The 13,250-nt window shown below is 39.2% G+C and overlaps 1 protein-coding gene and 1 pseudogene across 7 annotated transcripts in view; both read left to right on the plus strand.

The window, feature by feature from the left end:
* Nucleotides 1-13,250, plus strand: part of BTBD9 (BTB domain containing 9) — a 413,720-nt gene that overhangs the window by 120,058 nt on the left and 280,412 nt on the right. The window lies entirely within an intron of this gene.
* LOC111178769 (signal recognition particle 14 kDa protein pseudogene) overlaps nucleotides 1-13,250 on the plus strand; it is a 37,984-nt pseudogene continuing 24,734 nt past the window's right edge.

Below are 13,250 nucleotides of genomic sequence, written 5' to 3' on the forward strand. Positions count from 1 at the left end.
CATGCCGCACCTTCAAGTTCCTGTTCCTATCAGAATACTGTGAGTATATCTTGCAAACAAGGGGAAATAATCTATGGTGTTTTGTTTTGTTTTTCTTTGCATGGTAATATAGAATCTATTGTAGTGTGAATAAAAGGAGTTGCAGGAGATTCATCACTGTTTGTAAAGTGTGCTGTCTGTGTCTTTCAGCATGTGAGTCTTTATTTTACTTACCAAGCAGATATAAAAATTAGAATCGATGAGATAGAGAATATATATTGAATAAATAAGCAATGCAAACAGAAGTTTTACCATTATAACAAATAAATACCCTGCTTCAGAAGTTGGAGATTAGAATCCTGTTACATTAAATGCTTGACAATTAATTAGCTATTGTTTATAAAATTCCCAAGATGACAAGTTACTTAAATACTATTATTAAGAGTAGCTGGATTAGTAATAATAATGTTCAATGCCATTGGCAACAATGAGGTGATTTTAAAAATAAAGATAAATGTGGGTGATCATAGTCAAAGTGATTTGTGTGCTGAATGCAGAGGAGGCAGCCCCTGTGCACAGTGCTCTGAGACTGCGGTGTGGAATGTGCGGTACTTGGCAGTGTTCTGAGGAGGGTTAGACAAAAGTGCTTAATTTAACATTTTTTCTCTGATTTTTGTGTATTGCTTAACCACTTGTCAGAATAGTGTTCCCTTAGCAAAATTAAAGAGAAAATTAGAAAGCTGACAGAAAACAGGCTCGACAGAGGGCCAAGTGTAAGAAATGAACCCCTAGCTGTTGCTGACAGGCACTGTTTAGATTCCAAATATGCTAGATCATTCATTTGTGTGTGTGTGTGTGTTTGTGTGTGTTTTAAAATATGGTACATAATTGATATGGAGAAAAACATGAGGGGACTTAGCTTGATTGTATAGGTTTTTGTTCTGTGGAATTTGTATCCTTAGGGTCCCATCTGTTTTGGATATAATTTTGTGAGTAAATCAACATGGAAAGAAGAACTGGCCCCTCTACTAATGGGAGAAAATTACCAAAGGAGGTGATAGGCACAAATCCTTATTATGGAGAGTGAAGCTTACAAGAGGAAAGGTGTGGGGCTTCTTGATTTTTAGAATCAAAGATTTAGAAAATTGGATGGTGTGCATAAGCAGTAGTGCTTGTCAGCTCTTCCATGTGTCCCCTCACATTACCCACCTCTGATGCTGGCTCTCTCACCAGCTCAGGCCAGTGGGCTGTGAGCAGAAGGGCTGTATGGCCCTTCCTGGCCAGTGCACGCGGTCCACCCCTTTGTGGGTTGCTTCCTGCTCTGTTTTTTGGGGGTGCTAGATAACAGAACAAAACAGAACACATTTTGAAATACATATGTACCTCTAAATAATGACAAATTCAGCTATGTTCCACAGACCTATTTGGCACAATCTGCTATTTAGAAGTATGTATAGCATTCTTTTCTGCATGAGTATGGAATGTGAATGATAGACTAGTTCTGGTGTTGTGACTGGTCCTTAATACCTCATATGGGTCCTGACAAAACTTCATTGTGGAAAAAAATGGGATAGGTTGAATTCGGTTTTAGATATTATAGACAGGTGCTTTCGGCAGCCAAATTCATACAAATGACCAGATTTCTGTCTTTCATACTTTGTTGGGAATCACTCCAGTGTTGATCTTACTGAAGATTTTTATTAATATGAAAGTAACTTTATAGTCAGTGTTTCTGTAGAGTCAACAAAATTTCAGAAAAGCAGTGTTAAAACTGAGGGACACCTCAGCCTTAAACCTATTTGTTTTCAGCACATCTGACGCATGTTATCCTCCTTGACTGCCTCTTTCTGTAAACCTGGCTATTGCCACCTCACTTGGTTGCTTACAGTTTGACTCTAACCAAGCTTGTGTAATTAAGACTTGAAAAAATACCTTCTGTCCTGATCGGGACTTGAGACAATAGCCAGGTCTGAAGGCTTTGCTTGCTGTAATGGTTGCTCAGCTAGTTGGTTGAAGTTTTATAGCAACAAGTTTTGGAGATCCTCTAGTATGATGATTTTCATTGTAATAGGTCTTGTTGTAAGGAATAGTCATTGTATTGATAATAGTTCTTTCCTAGTGAATACCTTATTTTTTTTCCTCTCCCCTGCTCTCCCCTTCCCTCCTTTTCTCTCCCTCTTTCTTTCCATGTAGTGAACTGAGAAACTTGAAGAAAGGAACCCCATGCTGCTGCCATGTGTGGGGTCCAGTAATTCTGATCATTTTGAAGAGCTAGCCAGTTCTAACACTATCCTTAGGAATTATCTTACTGAATGTAGCATCTTTTGTGATGGGTGAAATGATAAGGGAATGCGATTTGGAAAAAAAACCATATTGGGGGGCCTACATTAGAGTATATAAATCACAAATCAACATAAAGTTCATATAATACTTTATCCAGAAATTGCGACAGTAATGGGAGGTGGGAAAAGTTCCCTCCATGTGTCCATTTTGAGAAATACAGTGTTTTTATTTGGTACAGTTGCATATTCATTTCTAACAGACTGCATCTTAAAAGGATTGGACTTTTATAGATTCTATGAATATTCAGAGAGTCACCAAAACCAATTCTGTCCTTTACCTTATGCATCTAGACCCATCTGTCATTTGCTTGGTAGATAGTCCTAGCTCTGTATTGTGAATTCTCTTTTGAGAAAAAGATATTTCCCACGTGGATAGGAGGGACACACTGGTACCTTTGCTGCCCTCGTTGAAAGTTTCAACACTCAGGGTAATTCTTGGAGTGTGTGTGTGTGTGTGTCTGTGTTGCCAGGCCCTGCCCACTTTGGGACCTGGCATCAGCTCTCAACTCTTGTAAGCTTTTAGGGCATTGTTTAGGACACTGATGCAGAAGGGGAAGACATAATGGCTGTTGCCACTAGTAAGTCATCAGGGTACTTGGCAAGCTGGCAAAAGCTAGAAACCTTATCCATTTGCATCTTAATTGGTGTGACCATTAGCCTAAAGTCTGAATTTTAAAAGTTGTCCCTTGAGCCCTTTCTCCCTTTTACCCTCTCGTTTTCCTGAAGCTGATTTGCATCTTTAAAAAAATGTTTCTCAACATTTTAAAACTCATGCCGTTTTTGATAAACTCAGAAATCTTACACCTTTCTCAATATTATTTAAACTATCCATTAAAAAGTAAGAATTGCAACAAAAGAATCAAGGCAATGGCACTCTTAGAAGGATGCTCTTTTTTTTTTCTTTCAGTCACATGAGATCAGTGTGAAAGTGGGACCTGTTTGCTTGCCACAAGTGTTTTTCGTGTTCTTGCTAGTGACAGAGCACAGCATAGGTCACTTTCACATCAAGCTTGTTCAACTGCTTTGTTTTCATGATCACAAAGGGCAAGAAAGCCTACTTTGCAAATATAGTCTATTTTATTATGATTCTGAAAATGCATGTTCAGACTACTCATGGGCCCATCTTCCCCAGAAAAGATTTGGTTACACTCCCATACCATCTCCCACCACCTCACTGCTTTAAATACTTAACTATGAAGAGAGAAACAGATGAAAGTAATTAAGATGGGGTAATGAGTAAGATATTCTTATTCATGAGCACATCCACATCTCTCAGCCACCATTCCTGTGTGGCGGTGTTATTGCTCCTCCTTCCTAACCACCTCCAGGTCTACCTGCACGGTCAAAGTGGGTTTAATTGATTCATCCATGTGACTCCATAGCTCCTAATCCCGATTCTAGACCTCTTGGACCTAGGGAGAAGACCTAGGGAGAGTAGGTCTTCTGCATTCTTTCAGTGGTAGGAAGGGTGTTCCTTGAGGATCTCCTAGAGTACAGGCACTGGGGCCGAGTGTTCTACTTGCATCATTACTCTGAATCCTCAGAAGGTGGGAACAATTATCTCCATTTTGTAGATGAAGAAACTAAGGCGCAGAGATGTTTGCCTGCGTTGCTCTGGGTGGTGGAGTCAAAATCCAAAACCCAAAGTCATTTCTACTTACATTATAGAGAGAGAGTTGCTTTCTTGGTTCCAATGAAATGAACGATCTTTTCAAAAACATGTTCAAACTTTTCTGTTCTTTGGGTAAGCAGAAGAAGAAAAAAATTTAATTAGATAATCATTATTATTTTTTTTGAAAATAACTACCTTATTCCAACTAGTAACTATTGGGTTGGCCAAAAAGTTCATTTGGGTTTTTCCATAAGATGTTACAGAAAAACCCAGACAAACTTTTCGGCCAACCCAATATTTTCTATAGGGTCTGGGGCAATGCAGTTGATAGAGTAGAAAACCAAGAATATTATAATCATTTAACTCATATTTTCAGTTATTATAAACAGCATTATAATCCCTTTTCATATGAGAAATCAATATATTTTCAAGAATGGAAGTATTATAGATTGGTCTAAGGGAGTTTTTTTGATAACCTGAAAGGATAAATATCTTTCCATACTTCTTCAGAATAATATTGGAGCCCTTAACTTTGGATCCATTCTAATAGGAGTTATAGTGATTTTAAAAAGTGATGTATATACAATGAATATTTTATACTGTTATTTAAAAACAGAAATGTTCACATATAGAAAAAATGAGTAAAAGGCATTTCTGTAATTTTGAACTTGCCATATGTACTCGTATAACAGGCAAAATAGCATTCCATAATGTTTATAATCTCCCTCTAGAGCTTAAATTTTAACACATAAAAATTAATACCACTCTAATGCTGACATTCCCGCCATTATTCTAGGCTTACAGAAAACAATGCACTCATCATTGCAGCTCTTGTCTGTCCAAGTAAGGTTTTGCTTTGTTTTTCTTTGATTTTTTTTTTTTAACTCTCCAGAACATTTCTTAGGAACAAATTAGATTTAAATAAAAACTTTACATTTGGTGAGGGAAATTGTCAATGCAAAGATGACCTGGTATTGAAAATATGTGCTGAGGTAAACCACTGTATTTTTTTTAAAAAGCTAAGGTTATATTATCACCATTCAAAATGAAGATTGGCTACTGAACTTTGGCCTTTGGAAGTTGCATTTTGAGCATTTGACCACTGGAGGGCGCTGTGCCACTACAAACCACTTATTCAAGTCAGAAGTCATCAAATCTTTTCGTTTGTTCTTCTCTCTAAAAAGATAAAGGATTTATATTCTTGTAATGCCAGATCAGTTCATACTTAACATTCAGCCTTTAGCTGTAGAAACTTGTTTGAATGACAGTAATGGCTTCATTTCAAGTTATTTAAATGTTTAATACTGTGTAATTTACTCAAATGTGTATAATCCTTTATTGAACTAGATGAAAATAATATACTGTTAACATTGTTTTTAGCATTAATTAATGTGACTAATTGAAGTTAAAAACACTAAAACCAATTTCCCTGTTTTGTTGCATCATCAGCCTGTAAAGAGGTTTCCCTCTGGCCCCGGCTGATTTCGGTTCAGTGCTCATCTCCCTCAGCCCTGCTTGCTGCCCCTCCACTCCCCATGCTGCTCTCTCCCTGCTATTTCTGTTAATCTGATTTCAGTATTCCGACTGCTACAGTTGGTAGCAAAACTGACGAACTGTACATCGTTTCCCTTCCGAAAACTTGTCTTTTCAATGCATTATGATAGGAGCTTCTTAGCATTATTTCGTTGTTCCAAAATGAATGTAGTGATGATTAAAATCACTAAATTACTGTAAGCACTTTAAAAGAGGAAAAAAATGGAGGTAGGTCTTGACATCCCTAGTCGTGGCAGTCCGTGAGAACTCATTTTCAGCAGGAAATGGTGGAACCTCAGTATTCCTGCCTGAAGACTCCATCAACACAGCTATTGTTGCCACTGACTCTCAGTAATAATGAAAAACAAAACCAAAAGCCCCTGCTGTTTTCAAAGCTTTAGTCTGGTCTTGGAAATCGGATGAGTATAAGTCAAAAACCTGGTAACACCTTTCTGGCAGCTTGCTTGTACTGCTGTGATGTGTTATATTAAAATGGCCCATTACAGTTCTCTGTTTGTAGGCATAAATAATTCTTTCTCGTTAAACATTGCACCTCCAGGGTGCCGGAGAAAGGAACAATTTCACCCACTGCAATTGTTGATACGTGTCCTTTATTCAAAGTAAGTGTTAGGTCACTGAATGCTTTGTTATTATTCTAGGTTCTGGAAGTTTTGTCTGTAACCTGGACAATTTTTTAAGGGTTAAAAATGCAGAAGTACCTCATTCTTTTTAGGTTAAATTTTACATGAGAATTGTTGTCTTGGCTTTAAAATAAAAAAAACCTATAAACAGAATTTGCTCGTTCTCATAGTATTCATATCATCACGTAATCCTTTATATGCAGTGGCACTATTTTATTTTGTATATAAAATCTTACATTGAAAGCTTAAATTTAATTTCATGAGCAAAATGCAATCTTATTTAATTTCATGAGCAAAATGCACATTGGCTCTGGTTTATTTGTTTACCAACAGTTGTTAAAATAATTTATATGATATTTGTGCAACACCATAATTTTCCTTATCATAATTATATGTATGTATATACAAATATATATCTATATGTGTTTTAAACATTATGTGTGTATTTGCCTGTATATACACACCTAATAGTTATCTCAGTTGGGTAAAACAAAATAATAGAAACAAAGTATTATACTTAAATATATGCTATATAGCAGTTTTAGGACCTGAGCTTATGAAATTAATGAATGACAGAGTGATGTAAGTTTTTGAATTATTATTTTAGTTGCATCATTCTTCTCTTCAATCGCTAAGTGACGAGAATACCCGGTACTTTATAAAGAACGCTCCCTTTCATTTGATCCTTACAAACGTTGTATTAGGGAGTGGATGTAAATATCAGCCCCATTTTACAGAGAAGGAAATGGAGCCATCAGAACATTAGAATTACTTTCCCAGGATCCCAGCAGTAGCATGGTGTAAAGCTGGGGCCCAGCTCAGTTTCCTGCTCTTTCCTCCTCTACCCTTCCTCAGTTGAAGGCCACTGTGAACCCTGAAGGGAAGCTGTGAACAGAGGTCCCAGGAGAGGCCTGTGCTGGAAGGCTGACCTTTGTTTCTCTGTGTGTTCTAGTCTTGCTTAGGCTGTTTCTGTGCATCAGTTTTCTCATCTCTAAAATGGGATCTGGTTAGTCTTTTTCCAGTCTTGTTCAAGACAGTGTAAACAATAATGGAGTTTTAATTTAATGAGAATTTTGAGCCTGGGGGTAAAAATCTATTTACAGTGTAGTTCTTACCTTATATGCTTTTAGAAGGGAGAACTTTTCTTTTCCTTTACATCAAAAACGATAAACAAGCTTGAAGAGGAAAGTAAATAGGTGGATGAGGCATCCTCCATCATTGAAACACAGGGAAGTATCTCTTTAATTATTCTTAATAAACTTTGTTGGGCCAGGTGGAGGACTCAGGATTTGTTTCTCTTCCTTCATATTGCCTCCTAGCTTTGCAATTTCTTCTCTTCTCATTGAGTTTTTTTTTCATGTACTCATTGGGGTATGATAATAGATAAGCTGATTTCTTTAAGAGATGCAGTGTTATCAGTGTTTGACTGCTAAGATTAAATTAAACCATAAATTAGGACATAACATTTCCTAAAGACATTTTATGTTTTAATCAGTGCTGAGATGAGAAAGATAAATAACTACTAAAGTAGCAATAAAGTGAAGAAAATGAACCAGTATTATTACTTAGTATTATGCAAGAAAAAAAATTATTTGTTAAGTATATGTAAATAAATACTAGTTAGTTAGTTACCAAATAAAGGTAAGAACTTTAGCTCATTAATGTGATTTCTTGTGTCTTGTGTCTTGTGTGACCTGGACTCAGAACTTTGTTGGTGGCACCCACAGCGCCGCTACTGTTATCTAACCAATGCTCTTCCTTTCCTGCCAGTATCATAATACTTCAGGGCATGTATTATTTTTCACAATATTGCATTTGCAGGTACTTCACAGGGACAGGAGGCAACACTTTGATCTCCACTACAACCCTGCCCACCTCTTCTTGAGACCATTTCTTCTCGTTGCTTGAGTTTCACTGCCTCTTGTCCCTTCTCGTCTCTGATCCAATCCATGTCTGCCCTCAAAGAGCTCTCTCAGCACGACCCTTGTGACACCTTCTCTCTTTCGCCTCAGAACTTTCACCACCACTTTTTCTCATCCAGGTCCCTTTTTGGGTTTTGTCTTCTGGCATTTATGCCCATATCCAACATTTACAGTTCCCAGCTAACTTAGAGGAAACCACAGTGAGGTTACCTGGTGCCTCCTCTGGGAAAGATCTGTGCAGTAGTGTTGAACCCTTTTCAGCTTTGGTTCCCTCTGCCTTTGACCCTGTGGGCCATGCTGACTTCTTGAAAGAATTTCTGTAACTGACACGACATGCCAAAAGGACTACAGCCCTCCCGTGTCAGATGTTCCTTTTTACCGTCTCTCACCTTTTTCCTCTCCTCATGGACAGGTCTCTCCGGGGTGTGGATGCTAACTAGCCCTCCGCATCTAATGCTGAGCTCCCTCCTGTCACGTGTCAAATAAGCATGAGCCTTAGAACTGGCCGTGTCTTTTGAGACTGTAGTGTCCACGCCTCTCATTTTTAGGTGAGGTATATATGGCGCTCAGGGAGACTGGGTTTTGTTTGAGGACGCATAGCAAGTGTGGAGCAAACTGAGGACTAGCATCCTGGTCCATCCTGTAGCATTTACACTACACGTTCCTTCCATTTGGCCACCATTGGGCAGAACTTGCAGGCTGTGCGGGTTTGGAAGACTTACACTGGCTGCTTTTTAGAGACTTTAATAGATCACCAGTCAGCTCCAGTAGATGATCCCTTGTATGGTCCCACACCAGCTTTGTGCCATTACTGATCTTATCAAAATCACAAAGAACAAAAAGCAGAGGGTCAGACTAGATAGAAATGCTACATTTCTGAAATTAGAAACAACAAAATTAAAAAGACAAAATTAAAAGGTAAATGGCAAAGTGGAAAAATTACAAAATTTGTATCAGGAAAAAAGGTTAGAATCTTTGCTATTTGATTCTTAAAAGAAACAGACAAGCACCCCAGAAGAAAAGCGGGGATAGGACATGTGACATTAAGAATAGATGATTCACGGGGACTTCCCTGGTGGAGCAGTGGTTGAGAGTCCACCTGCCGATGCAGGGGACACGGGTTCGTGCCCCGGTCCGGGAAGATCCCACATGCCGCGGAGCGGCTGGGCCCATGAGCCATGGCCGCTGAGCCTGCGCGTCCGGAGCCTGTGCTCCGCAACGGGAGAGGCCACAACGGTGAGAGGCCCGCATACCGCAAAAAAAAAAAAAAAAAAAAAAGAATAGATGATTCACAAAAGAAGGCAAATAAATAAATGGCCATGTGAAAAAAAAAGATCAACCTCATTGTGAAGCAAAGAGAAATCATTTGTGCTTATTAAATGGGAAAATATTTTGAATTATGTTCATGGTCATGTTGATGAGGGTGACGTAAAATATTCTCTCATGTTGGTTCTGGAAGGATTAATTAGTTACAGCAAGAATGATACATACGTACTATGGAATTGTACAACCATTAAAACTGTTTAAGGAGAATTTTATATGACACAAAAATGCTCACAAGTTGACTTGTACCTAGTTAAATGGAAAAAAGGTACTAAAATAACAATATTCTAATTTTTAAAATGATGTATGTGTATATGGATTTTTAAAAAAGCTGTAAGGAAATACACCAAATGTTAAAAGTGTTTATCATCAAATAGGATTATGAATGATTATTCTTTTCTTTAATTTTTTTTATGTTCTATAATCAATGTGTACTATTTTTAAAATTAGAAAAAAAGAAATTAAACAGTTTTTATAAGAGGGGTTGGGACTTCACCTTCAGATCACATGTTCTTTGCAGATCTGCTGGTTCTTGTCTGACCTTTTAAAAAGCTGTCTCCTGCTCCTCGATTTGCAAAAGCATGTCTCTATAGTAAAGTAAAGGCCACGTGGCACAGAGAACATAGCCCCAGACTCGGAGCCAGAACGAATCACTGTGCTGTGTGTGCATGTCCTCGTGGCCTGAAGAAGCCACTGCCCCACCCCCGCCCCTGGGGGGCTTCTTCATTTACAGAGTGAAGGTGTTGTCTCCTAGTATCTATAAGGCCCTGTGCAGCTCTGAGATTGGATCATTCTCATTTTCCCCCAAGCTCTTCAGTACTATCCTTTCCTTCTTAGGCCCCCTTATACCATCTAACTGATCTCGGTTGAGAGGCCATACCCACTTTATGATCTGACTCTGGGAAGTTTTGTTGTCTTTGGTAAAAGAAACGAACAAACAAACCCTCCAAAGATACTTTCTAAAACCTTCAGGGAGTTGATTTTTCTTAGCAGGTATATTATCCTCTATTACAACTATTCCATACTTGTGCATACATTTTTAGGCTCTAGAACAAGGGTCAGCAAACATTTTGCTAAAGGACCAAAAAGTAACTATTTTAGGCTTTATGAGCCACACAGCCTCTGTGACATGTTCTCCTCCTTTTTTTCCTTTAAACAACCCTTTTAAAAGATGTGAAATTCATTCTTAGCTCGCAGGCCATAAGCAGGCCATAATCTGCTGACCTGACCTCTGTTCATAACTTTAGAGGAACAAGGAATTATTTTGTCATACCCAGTGATACTTGTAAACTTGTTTTTCTTTTCTCATATTTCTAAGACAGCTCTTCAGACTATAAATAAAGTAATCCTTCAAGATGACACAAGAGAATTTATATAATGGCTAACCAAAAGCACATTATTTTGTCCAGTTCATCAAACGTCTGTGTAACCAAAAGCTCTAAGATGGAATCTGCATTATAGCGCTGTTTTAAGTTGTTCTTTGTAGCATGTTCTTTATATTATTCCTGAAAATACCTTAGAATCCTAGATTTGGGTGAAGATTTTAAGAAAACTGATCCTCATGTTTTTAGCAGGGCTATGTCCAGTGCTTTAAACTCTCCCTTTTAAACATAGTGGTCAGGAGCACAGATTTTAGAGTCAAACAGATCTGGGTTTGGCCCCACCTTGGTCATTTATCAACTATGTGGCCTTTTCAAGTTAGTTAGCTCTGCTAAGCCTTGGTCGTCTCATCTCTAAAAGGAGGACGGTAGTAGCTTGTGTCTCCTCACAGGGCAGCTACAAGTGTCAAAGGAGAGCAGACTTACAACACAGTCTGGGCACTGCTCTTGGCACACAGGAGGCACTCAGTTGATACAGGATTATTATTATCCCTTTTAGTTTTAAAAGACTCTTCAGTGTTCTTCTGGAACTAATTATCTTTTAAAAAATATTTTATTTTTATCTATTTGGTTGTGCTGGGTCTTAGTTGCATCAGGCAGGCTCCTTAGTTGAGGCATGCATGTGGGATCTAGTTCCCCGACCAGGGATCGAACCCCGGGAACCCTGCATTGGGAGCATGGAGTCTTAACTACTGCGCCACCAGGGCAGTTCCTATAATCCTAAATAGTAGTCAGTTTCAGGAAGTGTTTCCATAACTAACCCACACCTCATCTACTCTAGAACTTAAACCCAGTCTGCTGAACCTGTAGTCCATTTCTTTTTATTTAATCTTCATTAGACATTAAAAAAAACTAGTAATGACCCCCTGAAGAATGAAAGTAGAATATTTTCTCATTAATTCTAGTTCTGTTAACCTTTTGCTGTAAGTCTGATTTCCCTGTACACTAGTTATTATTATGTTTCAACTTTCCCCTTCCTGTGCTTTTCTGTAGTTGAAGAGCAAAGAGCTGGACACAGTATCCTAACCAAGGACTTCATCATCATTTCATTCCTCCATTCAGTAAATATTTACAGAGTACCTACCATGTACTAAACACTGTGCCTGGAGCTAGACATACAGCTTGAACAAGACCAAGTCCCTGCCCTTGTTGAGCTTAGGCTCTCACAGGAGAGGTAGACAAATGAGATGTGAAAAATAAACATGACACTTTTTAGTGTAGTGTTTGAAGGAATTGGAAAGGGGTGATGAGCTAGCAGGTGACTGAGTTTGGGGAACGGACACTTGGGCAGGAAGATCAGGGAAGTCCTCTGTGAGCAAGTCCGTTGAGCTGAGACTTGACTTATCACAGTTGGCCATGCAGAGAGCTAAGAGAAGAGTGATCTAGGCTAATGAACAGCAGTGGTAAAGGCTCTGAAGTGGGAACTATCTTTGGGTGTTTGAGGAACTGAAAAAAGGCAGTGTAAGTCTGAAATCTGGTGGTGGATAGTGTGCAGGGTGTTGGGAGAAGGTATGGCTAGTAATGAGGCAGAGAGGTTAGGCAGGATCCAGGAACTACTGGGCCTCGGTGACATGGCATTTATGCTAAGAATGATGGGAAGCCATTGGAGGGTTTAAGTCAGGGAATAAAATAACTTGGTTTATATTTTTGAAAGACCACTCTAGCTACTGTGAGAATGGGCTATGGGGGGGACAGGAATGAGGCAGGCAAGGAGAAGCAGACAGAGAAAACTGCAAAGGAGCTGCAGTGAGGCAGAAAGAAAACAAGGAGAGGGTTTTCATGGAAGCCTAAAGAAGACAGTCTTTCAATATGGGCTGAGGGGAGATGAGAGTGGGCAGTAGACACTATGCAAGACAGATAAGAACAGAAAAGTCACTAATGGCGAGGTGGACCACTATGCAAGACAGATAAGAACAGAAAAGTCACTAATGGCGAGGTGGACCACTATGCAAGACAGATAAGAACAGAAAAGTCACTAATGGCGAGGTGGACCTTATTGGTGGCCTTGCTGAGAGTCAGTTCGGTGGAGCAGTGGGAGAAGGGAATGGAGGGTGAGGTAATAGGGATGGCAGTAAACGTAGAAGATGAAAGGACTGTCACCGGGAAGGGAGGCAGAGAAATGGCAAAGAGGCCAGAGGGCTCAAGGTCAAGGGAGGATGATATTAAGGTATGCTTGTATGCACGTTGGAATGACTCCACAGGAAGGGAGGATTTGATAATGCAGGAGCGTGGATCGTTAAAGGACCGTGTCCCTGACATGAGAGAGGGGCTTGGCCCTGGTACTCAAGTGGACAGTTGGCTTTAGGTAGGAACGAGGTTGCTTCTTCCACTGCAGCAGAGTAGGTAGATTGACTGAGATGAAAATGCAAGTATTACCTTCATGTTCGCAATCCTTGCATTTCACTGGATCTTTGTGGTATATTATGGCCCTCTAGTTCTTTTTGTGCTGTTGTGCTGATTTATTTGTGCAATATATTTTTTTCTCCCTCTCCAGGCCATGTATCTCACATACGGATCTG

This window comes from Delphinapterus leucas, chromosome 10 (assembly GCF_059928025.1).
Source record: "Delphinapterus leucas isolate spDelLeu-1000000601 "Yukka" chromosome 10, BTC_Dleu_Yukka2, whole genome shotgun sequence".
Classification (NCBI taxonomy): domain Eukaryota; kingdom Metazoa; phylum Chordata; class Mammalia; order Artiodactyla; family Monodontidae; genus Delphinapterus; species Delphinapterus leucas.